At 50.5% G+C, this 25,739-nt stretch overlaps 1 protein-coding gene and 1 non-coding gene across 4 annotated transcripts in view; both read left to right on the top strand.

Annotated features, from left to right (window-relative positions):
• RNF216 (ring finger protein 216) overlaps window positions 1–25,739 on the top strand; it is a 113,666-nt gene that overhangs the window by 54,243 nt on the left and 33,684 nt on the right. The window lies entirely within an intron of this gene.
• TRNAC-GCA lies at window positions 7,519–7,590 on the top strand. The gene has a single exon. It is a non-coding gene; the product is annotated as a tRNA-Cys (tRNA).

The following is a 25,739-nucleotide window of genomic DNA, read 5'->3' on the forward strand; positions in this document are numbered from 1 at the left end:
CCTTCTCCAGAAGGTCTCCGTGGGGTTGGGTTGGTCTTCTGAGGGCTGCTGGGGGCTGCCGGGAGGGGCAGCAGCGGTCAGGAGGGACGGTGGCGGTGCCTGCCCGGGCCAGCAGTGGCCGGGATCAGCCTGCTTGTCCCGGAGGCGCCTCCCTGTGGTGGGGCTTCCCTGGCGCGCAGCCCCCTGTGGGTCAAAGGAGTGTTAGGGAGGGGGCCTGACGAGAGGCCAGGCGCATCCTTCAGCAGCTGCTGCGGCTCTGCGGTGGCTCCACACCAGCGTGTTTGCTTTTTTTAGTCCTGGGTGCTTTTTAAACATGGAAGAAACCACGTAACCATCAGAGTTTTTTCCCCACACATTTAAAAAGACTTGTTTTTCAGCCGAAAGCATGTTGGATTACGCTTAATTTCTCACTCAGATGGGCCTAATTTCCCTAACTCTGATGTGCATACAGAGATTTGCCAGATTTTCCTCTTACAGCATGTTTTCCCAGCTGCTGGGAGGCCTGCTTTTCTCCTGTGGGCCTCCTGACAGAAATGCACACTATTTACGGCCCGTGGTGCCAGCTGCTGTTTATTTCCACGGGCCTTGGCCCTCGGTGTATTTTCCCAGGAGCTGCCTTTATCTGGGGCTGGCGGTGCCTCCCCTGTCCCCCGAGCCATCCGGAGACAGGGACCAGGCTGGGCTGGGCTGCAGGGAGCGCCACAGCCCCTCCTCCAGGGTGAGGTCACCTCGCTGCCCAGCTCCAGGCCCACATCCTCGTTGTACAGGGAAGTGAGGTCTGTTCCTCAGATATGATCTGATTGGAACCGTGTTTTCTGGGACTCCTCCACTTACAAACACAAACCTTTTGATGCCTTGTTTTGTAAAAGGTGCGTTTTCATGAAAATGAGGCTTGATGCCATTCCTCAGTCAATCTGCCGCTGTGCAGGCTAGGCCCTCATCGAAGAGCCGTGTGGCTGGGGCTTTACTTTTCCCTCGCCGAATGCCGGGCATGCACTGTCCATCCAAGGGTGGCTGAGAGGAGAACACTTGCTTGCTGCCAAAACCACAACAAATGACAACTTTCCGTTCTGTCATCTCTCAGCTCCACTGCTGGGCAGGCAATTCATTTTTCTACCATAAAAGGGCAATGAAGCTCGCATAGAGCCGTGTGCCTTCTGCACTGCAGTGAGAAAGCAGAAGACGCGCTGGGAGAGGACCACGCCGCGGGAGGCGCGGTGGCCCTGTGGCCCAGCCCACGTCCCTGCATAGGCCAGGCTGCCGAGCAGCAGCTTCCGTCGCAGGGAGCAGGGCGTGGAGGGCCGGCCAGCCACCTGGGTGCCATCACACTCACACTCGTCTGGTGGGGAACAAGGGTGTAGTTGCAGCCCTGACGAGGGGAACAGCACTGAGCCTGCCCAGGCGGTTCTCTTACTGGCATTTGCTTCTCTCCATCTGTAACTGCAGACGCTGGACTTGTGACGGGGTATAGGCGAGTCATACAGCCCAGGCATCCTCACTGCAGATGAAGCAGGGGGTTCACACAGCCTGAGGGAGCGGTCAGACTGTCGTCTTTGAGTGACATGTGAGCTCCCTGTCAGGGACCACTCTAATCTCTGTGTCCTCAGCGGTCCACTAGCGCACAGTGTGACTCAGGTGAGTCACAGAAATCTTGACTAACAAAAACACAGCTCCTGATTGATGGGTTTGTATGTCAGTCAGCCAGGGTTTCAGAAAAATGCCTGTTCTGTATAGTGTTAACTCATGTACCCTTTAAATTCATCAGTAAAATGCATGGGTCCTCTAGGTGATTGTAATTAAATGTGCGGAGCTGGTCAAGGGTAGATAGGACACAGACGCTTAGCAGTGTTGACAGTGGACGGAGCGCTGCAGAGACAGCGGCTGTGAGTTCCCTGCCCCGTACAGCCTGGCGGAGGAAGCCGGAGGCCAGCTCAGCACAGGCTGAGCGGCCGCACAGAAAGCAGTGTTTCAACAGGAGCCCTGCGCCGGTGCACGGACCCCCGCGCACAGGCTCCTCTGGGCCTCTGCCCCCCAAGGGGGCGGCTGCCGCCCTGGAGAGAGCATGCTCAGGCTGAGCCAGGAGCGGTGCCCGCACCTTTCACCCTGGCTCCTTTAAACATTTTCCTATAAAGGAGAACTGAGGTTTGTTTTATCATTTAAACTTACCTTAACTCTAACTGCACATCTGATTTCATAGCGAATGCTGGAACTGAGCTGAGCACATTCCTAAGGGAATAAAAATCGTGTCCAAAAATCTTGCTGATCTGAAAATTTGGGAGGAAAGCGAGGATTTTCAAGGTTAAATTTTATTGCCCAGATAGTGCTGGTGGTCAGAGTAGATTCTGAGCTCATTGGCTCAGAACCAGAGGTTAACTCAGAAGTCATTCCTGAAGGAGAATATCACTGAGTGGAGGTGGCAGAAACAAGCTCAGTGTGAACGATTCAGTATCTCATCCTTCGACCTCGTTGGGAAGCGTCGGACTAGTTTAAAACCTTGTCCTTCCAGAAGGTAACACAGCGGAGTAGTCAGGTCTTCAAGTGGAAATATACACAATTCTTTCTTAGTATGACCTTCCTAAGTTCTTTTTTTCTCAACAGTGTAAAATTGAATATCCTAGTAATCTATCAGAGAGCTAATTGGTGTGTTTTTCCTTGATGCCTCTCAAAACCTTCACTGCCCTTGGAGTAAACAGAACAATTCCACACAGAATTCCTCTCCACTGTGCATCTACCCTGTCCTTCCTCGTAGAAACCTTGGAAGCCCTTGTTTTTTTGTAAGAAGCAGGAAGTGGATTTCATCTTCAAGAACAGTTACTAATTCTTATTTAGTGTAATTTTGATAAGGCTGATTTCTCAAGCAAGTAGCACTTCTCTCTTGGACTGAGTCTCCCCTTCCCCATCCATCACTGTCTACGCATGCCTGGGCGTCCTGGCCGTGTGGTGACCGGCTTAGAGACATCAGCCTGCTTGCTTCCTAATTTGGTCAGAGTATGCTTCAGGCAGCCTTGCCTAACTAAGAAAAACACAAACACGGGGAGTAGCTTTGATACAGCAAAGGGGAATTTCCTTTCATCAAGAGACCTGCAGTTTGCCTCTTACTTCCTCTAAAAAGAAGAAGTAACACTTTGGGAGGTTATGGCTTACCCTGAAGTTCCCTCTTTAAGCCTGCTTCTTCATGCCAGTTTCTTCCAACTAGTTCCTGCTCTTTCCTCCTCCTCCTCCTCAGTGCCTCCCAACACTTACAGTTCAGTTTTATTCCTAAGGACACCCATCTTCCACTTGCGTGTTCATCAACAGGAAACAGAACAGACCACATGTAGATATTCATACAAGGACATACACCAGAGGTGGGCAGGCTTTTTTTTTTTAAATAGCAAGATAGTAAATATTAAATATTTTAGGAATTTTGGACCAGTCACAGATGCTCAGCTTTGCCTTTGTAGCTTGCACATAGCCATGTGTACATGAACAAATGAACAGGACTGTGGTACAGTTAAAATCATATTTACAGCTAGAGTCAACAGGCCAGATCTGACTTGTGAGCCAGGACGCCACAGCACTAAGGAGAAGGACATGGGTCTAGTCATGCCAGTCTGAAGCTATCACCAAGATGTATTAAGTTTAAAAAGAAAAAGCAAAGTGTAGAACAGTGGATATTATATGCTTATATTTGGATCTCAAATGGGAGGAGGAGGAGGAGTTGTATGTGGTCATGTGCAGAAGCTCTGTGGAAGGATAGATAAGAAATTGGTTGCAGGGAATTGCTTTGGGAAAGGGTTTCTCTGAAGGGAAGAGGGGGAGTACTGTGCGTGTGTTACTTTTCCGATTAAAAAATAACTGCACTTGTTTTCATCAGCCTAGTCATCTCTGAACTTCTAAAACAAAAGGATTTTTTTTTTCTTTGCTTTTAGGGAACTTGAGGGAAAAAAATGATAAACATGATTTTGAATATATGCTTACCCACTTTCAAACCTGTCGACCTTCCTCCTGGATCCCTGGGAGGGCTGACTTCCCCACCCTCAGAAGGAGAGCAGAGAGCTTTTTGCCTCAGGTTGTAGGTGACGTGATGCAATGTTGTAGCCAGTGGAAAGAGCTAGAACTCTGACAGCTCTGCCTTTCTTCTCACTGGCCTTTCTGCAGGAGCCCCATCTCCAGCACAGTGAGAAAACCTTGGCTCAGAAGTCAGAGCCCCATGGGTATAAATACAACTTTCAGTAATTATGATTCAAGACTGCTTCCAACTGCTTCCTTTTCCCACAGAGACTGTTTCTGACTAACAAGTAAGGATGGGATCTGATTCACCCAAGCATCACTGTGGCCAGCTTTTAAAATGTCTGGTTTTGGTTGTGAAACCAGCAGATAAAGTTGTTACTTTCCTAGTAAGTGAAACAGTTCAGTTTTGGTTGGTGAGGGACAGGTGAAGGGCTGTCTCTACTTAGAAGGTCAAGCAGATAAGAACAGCGCTGGAGTCAGAGATGACTGTCTACCTGGCTTCAGGGCCCTGCCCCCATCTCCCAGGCAGATATTTTTCAAATAGCCAGACTCATCCTTGCCCAGGCCTGTTTTGCAGGCTTATTTGCTGTCATTCAGTTCTGATACAAAGCTCCGTGTAGGAATGCTGGATGTTGTAGTAAGAGATGGGGAAGCAGCTCTAACACCATCACCTGTCTTGTGCACCGAAGGAGGGCCCAGCATCCCTGGTCTTGACTTTCCTGTATAGGCTTCAGTGGGAAGGTGCTAGTTCGGCTGAACCAGCAAGCACTGCCTCTTGTAAGAGAAGTCGTTTAAAACGCCAGAAATATATTTGAAAGATGCTGGTCAGTTTCCTCTGACCTCAGTTTCCCACACTAGTAGCTCTTCAGTGCCTGAGACCGAACGCTGACACCCTCCCCACCAGGCGGTCAGAGGCCTGTGTCCACTCGAGGAGAGGCGAGGCGGTGCTCGGCTTGATGAAGGGCCCTGGGAAGTTATGCTTCACCATACACACTGCCCCTAGAGGGACGATGGGCGCTTTAAAAAGCAGATTGAAAACTGACTCCCCATCACCTCTCTCCTCCCTCTTCCTTTCTCTTCCTCCCTCCCTCTCCCCTTCCCTCTCTCTCTCTCTCTCTCTCTCTCTCTCACACACACACACACACACACACACACACGTGCGCGCCTTCCTCTTCCTCTTCTACCAACACCACCTGCCTCCCACCAGCTCTCTCCATTACTGCTTTTAACCTTGAAACCTCTGTTGTACACTTAGCATTCATCCTGTTCCTGCTCATGCATTATTAATGGGCCTGGAGCAATCCAGCCAGAGCGCTGACATTACTAATTACTGCCTATAACCGAGAAGTAAGGAGCAGGGAGTAAAGTGGGTCACAAGACGGTGTCGTAACAATAAAATACTGCTGTCAGGCAGAAATGCTTGTTGTCTGTGCTTGTTTGTTCAGGGTGGAGATGGGTCTTCACCAGAAGCCGACCCAGCAGAGACCCTGTCGGTGGGTGGGGAGGTGCTCTTCACATCTCATCGATGGGTCACCCCACTCATTGTCTGTGCACAGGGTTGGAGAACAGGCTTCATTTCTCTCAGAACTTAGGAACATCCAGAACTCATTATGGCAGAACAACCCCTTTGAAGGCAGGTTCTTTGCGCGCTGTGGTGTGAGCCAGATGGGACTGCATTCAGGTGGCAGAAGAGGCATTGCAGGGGGTGCCCAGACATGTGCTGGTATCAGCCCTTCCCCTCCGGGCCCGAGTTTGCTTACCTGAGTCAAGTCTCCACCAGCCCCCAGATCCGCACTCCGCGGCAAGTGAGACACATCTGTGTTGTTGGAAGACATGAGCTTGGTAGTGAGCATATGCCCCTACCTAACGTACAAACTGTTGGCAACAGAGCATCACCAGCCAGAGAAGGGGGCGGCAGGGCGCTTCTCCCCACTCCCAACACACCCCACCCTGTTGGAGTGCACGCCCTTCCTCCCCGTGGAGCAGGGGACAGTGACAGCGGCCCTGCCCACGTGGAGGACCTCTTGGGTGGCCGGGCCCACGTGAGCTGGTGTAGTGGCTTCTGAGAGGCAAGGGCAGCACGTCCTCCCGTGGTTGCTTCACGGAGAGAACTTCATGCTGCTGGAGCCGCCTTTAATGTTACCTGGGAACCTTAGCAAACTGATCTGTAATCAAAAGCCTGTCCATCTTCTGAAGAACACTGACCATGTCCTCTCAGAACAGGAAGTAGAAAGGGACTTTAAAGATACGAGTAAACTGTGATACGGTTGAACTCTGCAAGCATGGGTTACCTGCCCCCTCATTTTCTTGAACTCTTTACATCTAAATTACTTTACTGAAGAGTGCTATCACGGAATTACAGCCCTGAGTTGAGTCCAGGGGAAAAAAAACTGCTTTGAAATAATATTTTTTAATTGTTGAAAAGCAGGAAAAACCATTTTGAGAGGGCACAAAGCTTATACTTTTCCTGAAAAGAAAACTGCTTCATGAAGGGGAGGAATTGTTAATCATTTGACTGTAGAACTGAAAGGATGTGAGCTTCTATGTTCCCTGCCTCATGGGCCGCCTCTCTTTTCTTTCATATTACTATAAATATGGTCAGAATTGAGAGGATGTAGGGAGAGTGAGTCATGATTCTCAAAACTGAAAGTGAGTCCCGTGGCTCACTCAGCAGCAAGATGCTGAAGCAGGCCTAATGGGAGGGCGGGCATGCCTTCCCCTCCCCGGCCCTGGCTTCCCCGGTGGGCCCTTGGGCTCCTGATGGTGGTGCTGCCTCCTAGGAGCTCGTTTTGTTTTAAGGTCTTGACTTTTGTTCTTTCATGAGGGATGGAGCCATGGCAGACCCACTTGAGGAAGAAGGGTTGTTTCTTTAATCCAGTTCTTAAGATGTTTTCACTTGTTTTTCTCTTCTCTCAGTCAGCTCTTGATTTTGGAGTTTCTTCAATTTTTACTTTAGCAGTGATCTGGGAGATCCCTTGGCCGTCCAGTAATTAGGACTCAGCTACTGCCAGGGCCTGAGTTCAATCCCTGGTCAGGGAACTAAGATCCTGCCAGCCTTGCAGAGCAGGGGGGGGCAGGGAGATTAAAAGGCAGTGATCTGCATAGTAATGTTGACTATTATCTTCATTTAGGAGCCTGAGTCATACTTTATCAAAAGCAACCCTTGTTGATGATAAAGTAAGATAGATAAATTGAGAATTGGCCCACCTCTAGAAAGAGCAACAAAATTTTGCAACCCATTCCAAAAAATTAAGTAAGGAAAGACCTATTAGTACGGATCAGGAAATCTTTCCAAGAAGTACAGTGTTGAGTACAAAAAGCAAGGTAAACGGATGCAGTTTAAGCTTTTTTTTCTGGGCTAAAACTCAGGCTTTCACTTATTTTGCCTTTTTGTGTTTCTCAACATGTACGTGTATTTTTTTTTTTCTTTAACCATTGTCCACAGAGATTTAAAAAACAAAGACTACTCCAGGATGGAATTCTGAGTCTTAGCTGAACACTTTTCCCCCTGATCGTCAGTCTGTCTCCCTGGTGGCTCAGTGGTTAAAGTGTCTGCCTGCAATGCAGGAGACCTTGGTTCGATCCCTGGGTGGGGAAGATCCCATGGAGAAGGGAGTGGCAACCCACTCCAGTATTCTTGCCTGGAGAATCCCATGGACGGAGGAGCCTGGTGGGCTACAGTCTGCGGATGGGGTTGCAAAGAGTCGGACACGACTGAACGACTTCACTTTCACTTTTAGTCTGTCTGGAATGAGCCAATCCGCTAGCTCCTGCTTCTCTTTCTTCATCGTTTCTGAATATATGAATGTGTCGTATTACATGAAGTTTTTACCCTACTTTGTTTACTGTCTACTTAGACTTTTCATCCCTTCTTATTCTACCTGTTCCCGGAATAGAGGATAAAAATAATTGAAAGAAGACAATCTTTGTTGAACTATTTCAGTTTTACACAGCTCTGTGCTTCAACAGCAGAATAGAAAGCCTGACGTCCTCGCAGGTCAGCGGGAGGAACCCAGGGCTCAGAGCGGGAGTGTCTTCTGTTTACTCTCGTGGCTCTTCCAGGAAAACCTGGCGGGGCTTTGTGCCCTCTAGATAGTAAAATGCCATCTTCTTCATCTGAACTGAAGTGCTCCCTCCATCTGCTAGACCTAGAGTTGTATCTGGTCTTCGCTGGTAGAAGTAAGTGAAAATCATTAGGCAAAAACTTCTGACATTAAATGTTTTAAGTTTTCTTATGGAACAGAATCAATACACAGAATACAAAGACTTTGTTATTGAACAGACCTGTTCTTCTGATGTTTATTTACTGCTCCAGTCATCTCTCTAGTTTCATTTCCAAAAGCCAGTACCTTTCATCAGACATAAATAAAATGGTCAGAACAGCTGTTTTGTTTTTTTTTTCTTGCTAGAAAACAGGGGAAAGAGTATGATAAGTTAAATGTAATACTAAATATAGTGCGAGTCCTGGGCATAACCTATGTGATCAAGACAGGTCCTTCATAGTGACTTGATTTCCTCACATGTGAGTGGATATGATGACACTCTGGTCTATCTGAGGATCAAACGAAGGGATGTTAGTAAAATTCTGAGACAGAACACTTAATCTTGACAATGTAGGTAGGTTCATTTATCTTCTGCCTCCCCTCAGACTTAGGAAATAAACCAAAGACGAGGTTTTTACTGTTACGAATTCTTCCTCGTTGGGGCATTTGATTTATTTACTTCATTTTTCTCTGAAATGATATTGCTGAATCACTTGGATTTCTCCTGGAAAGAGATCTACTTACCACAGAATCTTTCGAACAACAGAGGAGCTTCACACAGACGTTTGGACCGAGAAGCAGCTTTAAAATGTCGATTAGATCCGCTGGTGTCAGCGTGACAGTCGTCTCCACGTCATCGTTGTCCAGAAGTTAGATACGCGTATACCCTTCTTTCGTGTCTGAAAGCTCTGCCTTTTCCTTTAATTTCTAGGTGTTGATTTGGAACCTGATAGTCCTGACAAATACATTCAGTTGACTATGGTCATGGATCCAGTTGGAATAATCAGGGCTTCTGCTTTTGTCTTTTAAAATCTTCTGTAGGTAAAACTCCTTTAGCACAAACATCCCTGTCTTTGAAAACTTGGTCGATAAATTTTCCAAACTCAGCCGTCTTGGCTCAGGCTGCTCTGACACATTAGCACAGACTGGTGGCTTAAACAATAGACGTTTACTTCACGTAGTCCTGGAGGCTGGGAAGTCTTAAGACCAAGGCCATGGCAGATTCAGTTCAAATGAGGGCCCTCTTTAAATATCGTGACATGAGGAAGAGCAGAAGGGGCAAGTTCTGCCTCTCCTTTTAATGAATCCCATCCATGAGCGCTCTACCCTCAAGGCCTTCGAAGGCCCTGCCTCCTAATGCCATCACATTGGAATTAGGATTGCAGTGTGTGAATTATATGGGGACACACAAACGTTCAGTCCATAGCACCAACTCACATTGCTTTAAGAAAAATAATTGATAACTCCAGTACTAACAGAACCAAGCAGTGTAGACAAATCGTGGGAGCAGAGTTTTTTGTGGATGTTATGGTCTGCCATAACAGAGTTATGTGACAGCCTTAACTGGAGGCACTGGCGATCCTGACCAGTAGCACATAATCAGAAAACTGATAACATTCAGACTCTAAAGTGCTTACTGTCTGTCAGCAGATCATTTACTCTGACTCTTCTCATCAGAAAAATGGACGAGTAATTCCTTTTCCACCTCCTCTGAAGTACGGAGGTTGTGAGAAGCAAGCGAAGTTCCGTGAGGCAAGAGCTCTCTGACAGAGGTGTGTCGGGACCTGTTGAGATCACGTGGCGGCGGCAGTGTCCTTGAGATTCTGGACGAGTGCACCCTGTCTGGGGAGTGCGGGACTTGACACCTCCCCTTCAAGACACGCAGCATGTCGGGGTCACCCGGCTCTTTCATGGTTGATGATCTGAGAGAAGGTTAACCCTGAGAGATTGACATGAACACGGAAATAAAGTAGATCCCAGTGAGGCAGAAGCCAAGGGCTTTTCCAAGATGCATTTGAGGGCCGTGCCTCAGGAGCAGAGGGGGCAGGGATCAGGGAGAGTTAAAAAGCCAAGTGGAGATTATCGTTGAATAACTTGTGTGGAGCCTTAAAAGTGAAGATGTTTATCAAGACATCTTCCTGCAGCGCGGTGTGGACTGAGGTCACATCTGCGTTCTCTGTGCCGTGGCTTCACGGTGTCTGCCTCGCTACATTTTCACATGGTTTTCTGCAAGATCAGTAATGAGAATGCGTTATAATGCTGTCTGTGAACATAAAGAATTCACATTCGAAAATGTTTTGCTTTTGTCCAAGCCTTCTTAACGTACATATTTAATTACAAGGCATGAGAATTAATGGGGCTTTGAACATTTAAAGCTCTTTTCCTAAGATTAATTTGATTTAATTACTCCTGAGATAGATGTTTGCAGCCTTGGTGACTTGCCATTTGGATATGACTGTGAGGGGAGATTTCTCAACCATGATTTCTGTCAGATTCAGCATTTGGCTTTTTATTTCCCTCCCACTATACACCCTCCCCTCTAATTTTCAGCTCATCGCTTTTGTCCTTTTCATTTTGGGTGGAAAGAGGATAAGTGATAGAATTTGCCTGTATGAGATCCATCTTGTATCTGGCTGCATTTTCAAAGTAATAATGTTTAATGTGCCTCCCTTGTGTCCAGGAAAATGCAGTAACAGAAGAGTTTCTGCAGCCCTGCTCTCCCAGACTTAAAAATCCTCTCTTGCAGCCTGGCTCCTTCAACCTTGGTGGCCTGCCTGAAGGAGAAGAGTAGGCCCAGGCCCACAGAAGAGACAGGGATCAGTGGGAGGGAGTCACCCTCTCCTGACTTCAGTCGCGTTTATCCATCTAGTTCTGGAGGCGGAGGCGGTGCGGGACACAGCGGAGCAGAGAGAGGGAGCAGCTGCTCAAGTGGCCCGAGGGCCCCCTCTGCCAGTGGGCCCCCTTCCCGCCCCACCCCACCCCGGTCTGCCCATCTGCACTGGGGGACAGTGGGGCAGCGTCCCTGGTGCCTAAACCCGGAGCCCAGCCCCCAGAGCCACGCCTCTCTTTCTGCCCTGCCTGGCTCCTCCTGGAAGCAGCAGAGTGTGGCGTGAGCAACTGGTGGCCTGGTGGAGGGCTGGCAGAGGCCTGGCCGGCAGAGGCTGGCTTCACACGGGGCGGGCTCACCTCGGCAGTCCGGCTGCCTGGTGCGCAGGCTGTGGGGTGAGGGCCCGCCCCAGGCAGCCGGAGTCTGTGTAAAGCAGCGCCCACTTTTCCTTCTTTAGCCACCTCAAAAAGTAATAGTAATGAGGCACATCATTCGATTTGATAAAGAAGGGACGCTACAGAAGTAAAAGCTCTGTTTTTCCTTCCTGTTTGTGAGGTACCTTTGGCACACAGGCTGCTGGGAGCCCATTGGAATAGCTGTTAAGTCATCACTCGTGCCCCTCCCTCCCTCCCATTTGCTCTGCAGCCAGAGCACAGGCCCTGGGTTTGAGTGGGGGGTTTCACTGGAAATCCAGAGGATTTTGAGACAGAACAGGAATTTTGGGAGTCCAGATTTGAGCAGAAGCAAGTGTGGGCCAGCACATAGGTACAGAATCTGCCCACTTCACAGTCTGGGAAAGCAGGGGGTGCCCACACGCACGCACACTCCTGGCAGCCTGGCGCCCGCTCTGGTCTTTCTCTGAGTGGACCGTTGTGCCAGCGTTTTAGTCCAGGCAGTTCTTGATGGTCCTGCCATGAGGAGAGCAGCTGCTGGGGTAAGGAAGCAGCGGGAGAGGAGCCACTGCAAAGGGGTGTGCCTCTGAAGCTATCCTCGTGAGAGTGGGCGAACACATTCCCTCGTGGTGCTGTTGCCTCAGGCAGTTTGTCTCCCTTGGTCTCCTCAGTAGCATCCTTCAGAAGAATCCTGGGACACCACCCTTCGAGGCCACACATATGCTGTCTCAGCTCTGAGCTCGCTTTTGAGGTTGGTGTTTTCCCTTCCTGTCCTAGGTCTGTTGCCCGTTTGTAAAATCAGGATGAGGTGGTGGCATCAGGTTGGGTGCCAGGGCCGGGGAATGAGGGCCAGAGCTGGGCAGTGCTGTCCATGGCAGATGAGTGACTGTGAGGCCTGAACCCGTGCACCAGACAGAGGTCTGCCCCAGGTCGGCACGCAGGGTTTGTTCCTGACAGTTCTGAGTGAAAGGACAGAAGGGCCCTGGACGTGGTCAGCTGGGGGGCTTGAGGAGGGAAGGGGACACCCGCCCTTGGTGCTCAGGCTGCTTCCTGGCCGTTAGGAGATACATGGACTGGAGCAGGGCTGGCAGTTTTCCTGTCAGAAGCCCAAAACCATGGTGAAATTGAAAGTGTTAGTCGTTCAGTCGTGTCCCACTCTTCGCAACCCCATGACTGTAACCCGCCAGGCGCCTCTGTCCATGGGATTCTCCAGTCAAGGATACCGGAGTGGGTAACCATTTCCTTCTCCGGACGATCTCCCTGACCCAGGGATTGAACCCAGGTCTCCCGCTTTCAGGCAGATTCTTCACTGTCTGAGCCACCAGGGAAGCCATTGGACATGGTAATCCAGCTGTGAAATGTGACGCTTGTTTGAAGCCTTTCTGTTTCAGAATTAAACTAACAATAGTTTCTGTTTTTCCCTAAAATACTCTAGATAAACAGTGGGAGATAAAACAGGATTAGAATTCAGATAATAGTAGATCTCCTAAACAGCAAAGATGTGGTCTGCTTTAGGCGTGGTAATGGAACGACCTAGAGCACTGGTCATGGCTGAGCTTGCTCTTCGTGCCCCAGAGTGGCTGCACACACTTTGGTCACAGTCCACGTGTTCGAGCAGGAGAGTGCCCAACCTGGGGAGCAGAGGGCTAGGGAGAACCGGCCAAACTGAGGAGCGGGGAGAGGTTAGAGGAGTCGGGGAGGACCGTCCAAGGGAGAGGCAGAGCAGTGAGGCCTGTGTGTGTGGTGGGCAGGCAGGCTGTGTGCAGAAGCCAGGCTGGGGCCCTCAGGGCTCGTGGGGGTGAGAAGAACCAGAATCCAAGCTCCTTCCGTGGGCCAGGCCGGCAGTGTCTCTGGACACGAGAGAGAGGCCTGGCTGGTGGCGTGAGTGTGGGGCTGAAGGAAAAGGACCCAGGGTTTTCCCTTGAGCAGGTCACGGGTAGTGGTGTCCCTCACGATACAGAAGGGACTGAGCATGGGTCTGTGGAGGCGAGGGGATCAAAAGTCGTGTTTCAGGCATGTCTCAAATGCCTTTTAGACCTCCTGGTGGAGATGGTGAATACGTGGGCCTGTTGCCTAGAGAATCCATCAGAGCCCCAGTGGAGCTAGGCCCCGCGGAGCCTGCCTGTGGGTCCTGCTCAGCTCTGCCACAGGGGAGCCTGTGGGCTGCAGGGGGAGTGGAACAAACGTTCTAGAAGGGACTTGAGGGTTGCACCTGGAAGGCTGCTGGGGAGCAAGGGCAGAGGGCTGGGCAGAGGCCTCACAGCAGAGGACGCGGTGTGTTTGAGGTGTGTTTCTGAGGGAGGGGTGGGCGGTGGCAGGTGGGGAGCCAGCCGGGGAGGGGGCAGTCCCTGTGAAGAACGTGGGCCTCTTCCTGGTGACAGTAGCAGGTCCATCGGGTGGGAATGGGGCTGATGTGATCAAATCATGTTTTTCAGAAGATTATTCCGGCAGCAGTTTGAACAGCGTGGGGAGGCAGCTCGGCCACAGACGGTGCGGTTCAGTCCGAGTAGCTGCTGTCGTCCTCGGGTAACGGTGGAGCCGCCGTGCTGCCTGCCCCAGGCGCGGGCTGTGAGTGGGCTGGCCCGCCGTGTGGGCATTGGGGGTTCTGGCTTTACGAACCCTAGTGTCATGGGAGGGCTGGCTCTTCATGAGGTGGTCTAGCTGCTCAGATTTTGTCTTACCACAGGCCTATTCCTAGTCCCATGAGACGGGTTGTTTAAAATGCACTCACTCACACAAATACTCTGATTCTCTCAGTGGGTTTTCTCCTTTCTTTTTTTTTAAATTGTATCCTGCAACAGCACATTCCACTGCAGATTCCAGGACAGGAATGTTCTTTCACTTGCTTGACTTCAGTGGTTTGATTCTGTGGTCTGTTGCCCCAGCGCCTGGAGCTCAACCTTTTCAGATAACTGTGCGTCTGGTGAAGACATTGGCTCCTGGGAACAGGAGGCACTTTGGTCTGTCCAGGGGCTCTCAGGTCGGCTCTCCGGTACTGGGAGGCCCCACCCAGGTTCTGGCTGCCCCACAGTCTGTTCCAGCAAATACCTCTCTTCAGTGTATTGATAAACATACCATCTGTTTATGTAGTATATTCTCTGTGCCGCCCCATTCTGGGCCTAAAGAATTTGCCCACAGCCACTAGAGAGTGGCAAACCAGGCTGTTGGTTTAGCGCTGTTCATCGGGGCAACTGGAACAGCAGTGTCTCTGTTCACATCCCAGCCCCTCCACTGACTAGTCTTTGGCCTTACACAGCCCACCTCACCCTTGGCCTCAGTTTCCCCTACTGTGAAGACTAGGGAGGAGAATAGCCCCCTCCTAGGAGATTGGCTCTCAGGACTGAATGACTTGATATGAGTAAGGTGTTTACTTAGTCCATAGGCTCTCGATGAATGTCAGCTGTTACTCTTATTTATCGCACTGGTTCTCACTTCTCCTGCTCTTAGATTTGGCAACGTTGCTCCCTAATCTTTTTAATATGCTATACTTGTGGCTCCCGTAAATTGCCCTGTTGCTTTTCCAAGGGCCATTCCAGTTCTGGTCACGGTTACTGGAAAGTGACTGGAAACCAGCCACACCACCCCTGTCACTTCCGGGGGCTCATCCTCTGCTCCCCTGCGTCATCGTCGGTCTCCTCAGCAGAGGGTGCACCTCGGTTTCAGTTCTTTCACGGACTTGTTACTCTGTCGTCCCAGTGTCCCTTTACCTTTCAAGTGAGAGAAGCCAGCTCTCACCTGTAACCTGGTGACCAGCAGTAGGCTCTGCACCTTCTCTATTAGGGGCCTCTCCAGCTCCTGTTAGGAGCCAGGGTTTTCCTGAAGCTGTGCTGGGAGGGCAGGAAGCCTGGAGGCCAGGCTGTGACAGTGTGACATTAGTGATGGCCAGGTGGCAGCTGAAACATCGATTAGTCAACTGTGGGGTACTGCAAGGGCAGCATCTCATTCAGGCGTGTAACTCTGTTCTGGCCCCTTCATAGATGAGACTAAGGCTGGGAGGTGAGCCGCTAGCCTGCCGTCAGCGCAGAGTGAATGGCCTGGGCAGACCACCCAGGTCTGCCCAGAGCCAGCCTCTTGACCAGCAGGCTGTGCGGGGAGCCTGTGTGCTGCTCCCGTCGCTCCGCTGCAGAAGGCGATGGACCGTACGCTGCGGTGAGGACTGCAGTGCTGCTCACGGGGCCTCTCGGGCAGGTGCTCGGCCACGTCTGCGTTCGCGTCCTGAGCTCAGGCCTGACTGTTCTGTAGCTCCTGCTTGTGAAATGTGGGTAACAGTATTTACGCCGCACAAGCTCAGATGACAGAAAGTTGTATTGCACATTCTGTGTGCATATGGATGTTCTCAGTAAATCTAAAGCCTTGTAGATGGCAGTGAAATGAGAAGGTTTTTGAGGGCCATTTTCTCACTGGTCTGGTGAGGAACTAACAATTACAGCAGGCAGCCAGCAGAGGGCCGCCGAGCCTCACAGATAAAGCCTAGATTCGGGCCTCCCAGAGGCCAGCCCAGACTGGCGGGCCCATCTCTGAACTTGGGAGGAAACTCCAGCAGCTTTGGTATCACAGTAGAGCCAGTAATTTCAGAAGGACCGGTGCAGAATCCGGTGACCTGATAGTCGGGAACACGTGCAGTCTTGCTCTGAGGGTGGGGCAGAGGATTGTGTGGTGTGCCATTATTTGCAAAAGAGGAACCCACTGGCTCCTGCAGGAACCGGGAAGGGAACGGGAAGCGGTTTATCTAACCCCTTCCCAGCACGGCTTCCCCCTGCTCTGATTTGTATTGGTTTATGCTTCAGTAACCTGAATGGCCTCTGCACATGTGGCCCTCCCTCTGGGCTGGCCCTTTCCTGGGAAATCCTGAACAGCTCTCCAGGACAGTGAGTGCAGTGAAGTGACCAGACGCACCCAGAGGAGGAGGAAGCTATTTGGCTCTTAACCCTCAGTGTTAGCGATTGAGTGGCCAGATTCCAGACTAGTTATTGGATCCTGATTGTAGGTGTAGTGAAAAGCGCTTAGAGCAGTGTCTTTATAAGTGCTTGTTGTGGTTATAATCTATCAAAAATTGTATATGGACCTTTTTTTTTTTTCCGGACATGCCATGCAGGGATCTTAGTTCCCTGACTGGGGGTCGAACCTGAGCCCTTGGCAGTGAGAGCTGGGTGTTCACTGGACCGCCAGGGAATTCCCTGTATGTGGACCTTTGAATCGTGTGGCATGGATCTTATATTTCATTCCTTGCCTCACCCCCGAGCCAGATTAATAGTATGTCTCTAAATAATGTATGTTTGCCCTGAAATGAACACCTTGACAGTTAGGAAATAATAACCAATACAACATAAGATCTTTTTTAGCTTCTTACACCATCTGGGTAACATCAGAGTGCCCTGAAACTTGGGCAGGCGGGCTCCACACATGTGTGTGTATGGAGAGAGAGGTGTCAGAGCTTTATTTAGACTAGGCTTCTAGTTAGGTTTTCTTAGGAAGATCTTTGCACAGGATCTGGTTTGTTTTGGCTTGCTTTTGTCTGGCTTTGTCTTTAAGAAACAATAACCCCCTACCCCCTGGAAACATGGGCCTCAAATGAGAATCTATCCAGCATTCACTGGTCCACTTTGGAGCGTCCCAGCTGGGTGCACACCTGCTGTAGACCCAAGGTCAGCCTTGGAATAATAGGGCAGGATGATAGCGGGAGGGGAAGGACTTTGAAGCAGAATACAAGGAAGGTTAGAGGCTTTTCTGCACAGCCTGGCTCTCACAGTACACTCTTGTGCGTCTTTTATTTCTTCCCTAGTTGTTAGGCTTGAAGTGCCCTTCTTCCATTTTAAGAATAAGGACTTAGATTAGACCAGCGTTTTCCAGCACAAGCCTGTTCATGCCGACTGTGCACCTGTTCCCCTTCTGTGCCCTCGGGGTGTCCGGGGTGCTCTTTGGGTTCCCAGAGCACGGTTGACACCGTGGTGGTCGTGCAGACAGGCAGACAGGACTGAGGCAGAAGGCCTGGAGCAGACCAAGTTTTGTCCCACGCAGATGAAGGCTGCTGGGAAGTGGCTCGCTGGCTCTGCTGCAGGTGCTGCTGGGAGAGTCCGACAGGGCTCGTCTTGTCTCCGAGTCGTACTGCTGTTTTGCACCTGCTGTCAACACTTTTCCTGTCAGCTTTGTTTTGTGTTTAAGTTTGCATAAATTCCTAAGGTGTGAAACCGGGGGAAAAGGAATTTCTTTGAGAGAGAGGTGGTGCTGTGCACTTTATGATCCGTGCGGGCCTGCTTCTCTTCTCCATCCATGGAGGTAGAGCCCAGAAAAGCCACTCCCCTTGCAGGAGCCTCAGCTTCTCGTCTCTGACTCCCCCACGTCTGTGCAGGGGCCCGGGATTGACCAGCTGATGGGCGGGAAGCACCCAGTGCAGTGACTAGCCCGTAGCAGCTGCTTCATAAGCAGTGCTGTGGCCAAGTGTTCGAGAGGCGCTATTATTTTCAAATTCTCACCTTTCAGTTAAATTGCAGGAGTTCTGCTGTTACATATGAAGCTACCATGTTCAGACATGAGCTGTCTTACATCCACATTGCATCCTTTTTTGCGCTCCTGCAAGTGGGTTGTCAGCCTTTCTTTGAACAGTCTTCCCAAGGATTCCTTGTCTGGGAGATTTTTCTCGTAGCCTGTGATGACTTAGGGTTATTTGGTTTTTTTTTTTTTTTCTTTTTCCCCCCTCTAAACCTAGCCATATGGAAGAATTTCTTCAGAATCTTTCCCACCCCATTTCACTTGGTCCGGACTGTGTGTCTGGTCTGTAGCCTTGGCCTCCTGCACTCAGCCCCTGACTCTCTTCCTTCTCCCAGTCTGCCTTATAATGTTGTCAGCCTTGCTGCTCCTCGGGTCACCCAGTTAGAACATGCAGCACTTCAAGAGCCTGGGCTTTTGACGCTCTTTCAGAAGATAGAAGTCCTGCCTCTTCCTCCTGATTTCTCACAAGCCAGACCAGGTCCCCCACCTCCCTGCCTCTGTTCACACACATGCCTTTACCTGAACCTCCCTCTGGACCATTCTCTTCCCTTCTTGTCCCGCCGTCTCCACTAAGCCCTCTCCAGTCCACCCTGCTCTGTGGATCCTTTCCACGTGAATTACCATATACAGTCAGGCAGGTAGGCAGACAGAGGCCCTTGTGTACTCTGGGGCTCCACCGGAGAACCTCAGTAATCTCTCTGACTTCAGCCTGCTTCCCCCACTCAGGTAAAGCTGGCCCCAAATGCAGTGCTGCCCACAGGTGGAGTTTGGTGTTGGCGAGACGGCCTCTCTCTCAGCGCAGACTATTTAGGAGACTGGTCTTGGGGAGCCCATGCAGAGCAGAGTGGACACCCACACTGTACGTGCATGTCCCCGTCCCACTGCAAGTGGGTAGAGGCTGATAGGTACCCCCACACACCGTGTCTCTCTTAAGACAGAACAGACCTATAAATGCAGCTTCTTGGGCTGAGTCCCAGGAAGTCTCAGCTGTCCTGTAGATTTTCTGACCATGAGATCCCCAGAAGTCAGATAGAATCCAGAGAGGGAACCTGACGCACGAAGGCCCTCTGCCTCCCGTCTGTACCACCTTCCCAGCTCTCCTTGCAGCCTGTCCCCAGGTCCTCTGCACTGCTCTCCCCCGCCCTGCGCTGGAGTGCTTGTCGTGCAGGACGAACTTGGCCGTGTTGTCTCCCTGTTTAAAACCTCCACATTCCCCGTGGCTCTTTGGATGCACCTCAGGAGGCCTTCCGTGAATGGCCCTGGCTCAGGGTGGCCTCACCCGGCTCCTTTCCTGCACGTCTTTTTTCTGTTGAAATTGGTCAGTAGCACAAGCTCTCGCCTCATACGTTGCCTTGGGAGGTAGTGTATTCTGAGGCTGGTTGCTTTGCTCCTTCTTACTAAGTGTAGCGAACATAACTCTTTTAACTTGACCATTTTGCGAAGTGAGATCATTAGTAAAAACAGAAGTAACTGATACAGCTACAAGATTGTTGGGGCTTCCCTGGTGGTGCCATGGTTGGGACTCGGGGCTTCCACTGAGGGGGCCCTTTACTGTTTTGAGTGGTTACTATAAGGAAGGAATTAAGGATAAAAAACAAAGATACTGAGCACTGCACTGGAGCAGGCTACCACTCAGGTTCAGTCCCTCGTTGGGGAACTGAGGTCATTCAAGCCACGCAGCATGGCCAAAAAAAAAAAGGATTGTTCCTCCCCCAAAGCCAACATGTACTTAGAGGGCCCACTTCTAGGAAGCCACGTGTTCATCCAAATGGAAAATAAATTGGTGGCACTCTCAGTTTTCTGGGACTTAGTGACAGTCCCCACAGCCTGTTCCCTTCTGTCCCCCCAAAAGCATGACTCAGAGTCTCAGCATGTATGAAGAAGGTCGGAGGGCAACAGTTTGTGCACAAAGGTCAGAACCTCTCTGGATCCACCAGTCTGATGTTTGATCACCGTTGAAAGCCAGTCTGTTAATTTGCAAGGGTTGCCGTAACAAAAAGATCAAGATCGAGGTGTTGGCACGTTTGGTTTCTTCTCGGCCTCTCTCCTTGGCTTGCGGATGCTGCCTCCTCCCTGTGTCCTCACAGGGCCTTTCCACTGTGGACACATCGCTGGTGTCCCCGTGTCCACACACCCTTCTCCTGTGAGCACTCCAATCAGGCTGGCTTAGGGTCTGCCCTGAGGGCCTCGTTTCAGCCCGATCCTGACTCTGAAGGCCTTCTCTAGATAGATTCTGAACTACTGGGAGTCAGGACTTCAACCTGAATGTAGGGGAAACAGAATTCAGTCCATAATAGCTGCCCCCCAAAATGTGTCTTTTTTAGCCTGTGTGATTGAGTTGAGCGAGCTATATATAACTGGGCTCCCAGTAAGTCACAGACAGGTCTGTCAGAGCTTCAGCAGGCGCGCCCCCGGTGTTTCCAGGCTGTCCAGCCTTTACCCAGGCTCACAGGGCAGTTACTGCTGATGCAGAGCAGAGCTTGGGAAGCCTGACAAAAGGCACATGGCTTCTGGTGAAGTTTCATCCTGTGGTCCATCTGCTGCTGTTGTGAGGCGTTGCTGTACAGAAGAATTAAGAATGAAAAACAAAGATGCTGGCAACCCCAGTGCAGGCTGCCACTCTGGCAGCTCTCTGCAGGGCCAGGTGTCCACACAGCTGCTGTAGCCTTTCTAGGGAAGGGGCATAAAGGGGCTGAGGGACATGGTTCCTACTGGGTGACCCCCCGCTCTCCCTTCCTGGGCTGGGCTCTTCTTGCCTTCAGGGAAGGCTGTGGGCAGGCTCCTCATGTGGTCAGCAGCACAGGTCCCCCTTCCGTATGCCACGTGCCTGGAACTGAGAGTTGGGGCCATGGATAAAATCTAAAGACAGCTTGAAAAAGTTGAGAGGGAAGTCACATTTGCAACATACTTTGTTACGAGACCCATTTCAACACCTTAGTTGCACTCTTGCTTGCAGAGGTCACCTTTGGGTTTTTGAACACGAAGGAAATGAATGAAAAAGTGGGGGTGGTGGTTAAGCATGCTTTGGGAGCAAATGGTGAGGACACGCCTTTGATTGACTTCTCCCTGATCATAGTGCTTCAGATAGTGGTATCCTAAGGTTTGTTTTATACTTGAGTGACGAACTGCGCTGAACATTTTGGTCCAAGAGTAAGTAAGCAAGAAAAGAAAAGGCCGTTTGTCTTTGTCAGTGGTCAGCTCAGTGCTCTCCCTGGGTTCTGAATGTCTCTTCTGGGCGGCTTCCTCGACATGGCGGCAGGTGAGCCCTGCCTGCCGGCTGGCTGGGTCCTTCTCTGTGCTGGCAGGCAGCCTCTGTGGTCAGGCGAGTGTGTGCTCAGCGCGGATGGTTTATATGCAGCCCCGGAACCCTGCACCAGCATTGAGCGTTTCCACGGTGCTTCCCAAAATGCGTTGCTCACCACCTCGTTTTCAACAGAATATTTAGCAAGTCTGATAATTTTAGACCTTGATTTACAGACATAAAGAATTGTAGATTTCACTATTGGCGCCTTCTGTCACCTCTCTCTCTCATGCTTCTTTGTCCCCTGCTGTTAAGTATTTTGATGGCCTTTCACTTGAAGCAAGGCGAAGTGATCATTTCATGAACATTGAGTATACTCTGCTACTCTCCATAGCTACATTGAAAAGAATGGATAATGTATATAGTCAGCGTCCCTAAAAATTGCCAGTGCTAAAAACTGATCTAAAGAACTCGGATTACCTGATACTTTCTTGTCTGAGCAGAAGTATCAAAAGAACCAGCAAAACAAGACCTGTGTAAGGAGAGGCTCGGCCTTCTCAAACTTTGCTGTGTGTTCGCACCACTTAGTAATCCTGTCAAAACGCTGGTCTGCTTAGTAAGTCTGGAGTGGAGCCTGGCGTTCTGCCTTTCTACACGCTCCTGGGAAAGACAGTGCTGCTCCTCCTCTGAGGTAACCATCCCCTGAGGAAGCCATCCGTAGCCACTCATCCGCACTGAAGTGTTCTCTGATGTCCTTTATAGTATTCTGTCCCACAGAACTAAAAATCATTGATTAAACTGCTCTTGTTCCTGAGGGAGAGGACGAGTTTTCAGTTGGATAAAGAGCCATGAGGGCGTGTCAGTGGTGGTCTAAGGATAACAGTGCTTGGAGACATTCGATGGTTAGCGTGCTTTACTGTTTGCTGTAACAATGACATTTGGAAGCACTCACACCGCAGCTGGAGTGGCCAGAGCCTGTGAGGTGGGCGTGCGGAGGGAGGCAGCGCCAGCTGTCCCCAGCGTGGGGACAGGTGTCGCCTTCCTGGCCTGTGCCTGGAGAGCTGGCGCTCGTCTGCTGGCGTTTGTCATCATGCGCCTGTGTTGAGTGACGTTTCTTCCTCCTTTTTCTGACGCTTGTGTTCAGTCATGTTGCTTGAGCTCAAGAGAGGCCTTCCTTTCTGTCACACTTAGGAGCAAGGAGGGAAAGGTTGAAAGCCCACCCGAGCTGTTTACCCTGAGGAGGAGTTTGGTTGGTTGTTTTCAGTGAGTGTGAGAAACGCCTCACTTGGCAGCAGACCCTCCGTGCAAGCCTGCAGTGTGAACCAGTTGCGGAAAGCGGGGTAACTGCCTCCAGCACCAGCAGCACGTCAGCAGGGAACGTCCCTCTTGGTTTTCTTAACCTGCTTCGTCCCAATTAAGCAGCCCTGATCACACCTCCTGGTTGATAGCAGAACAGGAAGAAGGAATGTGAACGTGCCCGTGAAGTACAGAGGTGACGGCGCCCTTTCATTTGCTTACCACTGTTTCCTCCTTCCTTTTCAGGAAAACAGTGAGCCTTCTGTCTCTTTAGGATGTACAGAATTTGGGAAAACTCTGGGTTCTTTGGAGGAAAATCATTCCAAAAACCTTTGCAAGTATGTGGTGCCGTTGATTCCCAGCCCTTCTCCACGAGCTGACCGTATGGCTGTGGGCACACGAGATGTTTATAAATGGCCATCCTCTCCCTGGGCAGTGAAGAAGGAAGGCCTCGAGCTCTAAAGAAAAGAACTTTGTGGTCAGGTGTAGCGCAGGCGGAGGACTGTAGGGTCCACAGAGGAGGGTTTAGGCCCAGTGTGTGATGCCTGAAGAGGACACACAGTTTGATAACTTCAAGCACTGTTCATGTTACTTGGTCCTCTGCTTGGCCCCCAGTGGGTACTTAGTAAATTTTTTAAGTGGATGATGTCAGCATAAAATCTGCCCTGCAAACCTTAGGTGCGAAAAAAGAGAAAGACATACCCACAGGGCACTATGTGCTGTGACTTTGGGCTCCACAATCACTGTAGGTGGTGACTGCAGCCATGAAATTAAAAGATGCTTGCTCCTTGGAAGAAAAGCTATGGCCAACCTAGACAGCATTTTAAAAAACAGAGACAATACTTTGCCAACAAAGGTCCATCTAGTCAAAGCTATGGTTTTTCCAGTAGTCATGTATGGATGTGAGAGTTGGACTATAAAGAAAGCTGAGCACCGAAGAATTGATGCTTTTGAACTGTGGTGTTGGAGAAGACTCTTGAGAGTCCCTTGGACTGCAAGGAGATCAACGGTCCATCCTAAAGGAGATCAGTCCTGGGTGTTCATTGGAAGGACTGAGGCGGAAGCTGAAGCTCCAGTACTCTGGCCACCTGATGCGAAGAGCTGACTCACTGGAAAAGACCATGATGCTGGGAAAGATTGAGGGCAGGAGGAGAAGGGGACGACAGAGGATGAGATGGTTGGATGGCATCACCGACTCAATGGACGTGAGTTTGAATAAGCTCCGGGAGTTGGTGATGGACAGGGGGGCCTGGCATGCTGCAGTCAATGGGGTCGCAAAGGTCCAGACACAACTGAGCGACTGAACTGAACTGACTGTGCCGATGTAGAAACCAAGCCCCGGGGACCATCAGGCTGTGCTGGTGCTCTCCAATCACCAGGGACCTAGAAACGCACACGGCAGAGGGGAGAGGGGAGGGAGGAGTGGAGCCCCACTGGGGTCAGCACTCGGGAGAGCCTCAGCCGGCCAGGCACCCCCGGAGGTACTGCATTTGCTTGTGAATCCTTGTGCTGCTCCAGGGAGATCTGAGGGTCATCTTTGAGTAGAGACTGCCCATAGCAGTAAATAGCAACAAATGCTTCCTTTTATTCTCCAGACCTTTGCTACACTGTTGTCTTTATTCCTTTCACCTGGGGCAACAGGTGGGGCGGGCCTTGAGCTTTAAAAGTGAAAGAAAATCCAGTGGGACTCTCCAGTTACAGCCTGGAAGTGTACCTGAAACCACATCATTTTCTTTTTTACTGGAGTTTTTGAAATAACTTCCTGTATGTCATTTTTTTCTCCAGTCTGTCCACCCAGCATGGTAAGCCATAAAATCTCTCCAGTAGAGCAAGTCTGTGTCTGTCTCAGGGAAAAGGAAGAAAAAGGAAACTAGAGAGATTTCATTGTCCTGAGAGGTCCAAAAACGAGTGAGTGGGGGCCACGTTCAAGGGGACAGGACAGCAGCCTCCACAGGGGAAGGCTCACACGGGACCTCTGCTTCCTTATAAAAGTCCACTTCTGCAAGGGGAAGTGAGCGTCACTGGAGAAAGAGTGGGATTACGGGTCAGCAGAGAGGTGAACAAGAAAATGGAACAACGCCGACATGCAGAGCCCGTGCAGGCGTGCGGGGAGGCGGCAGCCCCCGGAAGGAGAGGGCACGGGAGTTGTCGCTCCCTGTCCTGCTCAGATGCGCTCAGGCCGTTCCCACCCCAACCCCTGCCACCTCTCCAGGAACCTGTTCTCCTCCCAGGTTTTCCAGAAATCGTTACCAGCCTCGTTATCAGAAATGGTCATAGGAGCTGTGACTGCCAGTTGTAACAGCTGTGTGGAGGCTGTGCCTCCTGCCTCATACGCTCTGAGGCCTGACTGCCGGCCTTCAGCCCCGCTGTGCTGGGAGGTAGTGCTGGTACACCACAGTGGGTATCCACGAGGAGTTCCTTTGCTGTAAATTGGAGCTAAAGTTTGTAGTTCCAGGAGGCTGCTACCAACGTGGGGTCTTAGGTTATGTGAATGATGCAGTGCTAAGCCATCAGTAATGAACAAAATGTGAGCCAGGAATTATCTGAGTGTTATCTAGTGGTGAATGGGGCTCAGAGTTGAGCCAGTTCTTGGTTCCAGGAAGCCTGACACTAGCAGCGCTTTGGATTCCTATCCCTGTAGGACTACAGATGCCAGAAATTTTGTCGTGAATTGTGCAAGACTTCACCAGAGAGAAATGCAAGTAGGATGTGTGTCGATACTCCGGCAGAGAGAGCTGGCTGTGATGTTGTCAACTAGCCCAAAAGAGCGATTGCCAGCCCCTCAGGCACAGCAGTCTTACCCACTCTCCTTCATCCGTCATCCTTCCATTTAAGAAACCCAGTCTAGTTACATGAAAGGCCCCACCACTCCGAAGCTTCCTATTTCCCCCCTTTCTGCCCTGTCCACCACCCCGGGAGCACCCCAGGACTCTGACCTGTGCCCCTTCGTGTTTGTCCCCACTTGCCTGGGGTGACCTCATCCAGGCTGTCTTAAATTCCTTCTGCATGCCAGAGCCTTCCACATCTGGACTCCAGCCCCAACTCTCCCCAAGCTCCTAGCCTAACGAGTTCAAACCACACTACCAAAAACTCCCCAATCCACCACATAAAATCTAAATCTGTTCTGTTTTCTTCAGGAATAACTCCATTCTTCTTGAGTCCTGGGGGAAAAACAGCATGATTACAATAATGTCCCTATTTTCCAGTTCATCAAATATGGGACAGACTCCACTTGATTAATCCCATCAGGAAACATCATTTGCTATTACAGTTGCAAATACTACGTCTCTGTAATGTCTTCCTTTTTAGGTCTTGTTTTCTTGACAAGGGTTTCATAAGCGCACACTGACTACCTCTCATAAGCCATGGATCCTAAGATATTAAGACGAGTATGATGAGATCTGCTCACCAGATCTAAAAAGATTATAACCTACCTGTTCTCCGACTGCACTAATCTC

This window comes from Cervus elaphus, chromosome 10 (assembly GCF_910594005.1).
Source record: "Cervus elaphus chromosome 10, mCerEla1.1, whole genome shotgun sequence".
Taxonomy (NCBI): domain Eukaryota; kingdom Metazoa; phylum Chordata; class Mammalia; order Artiodactyla; family Cervidae; genus Cervus; species Cervus elaphus.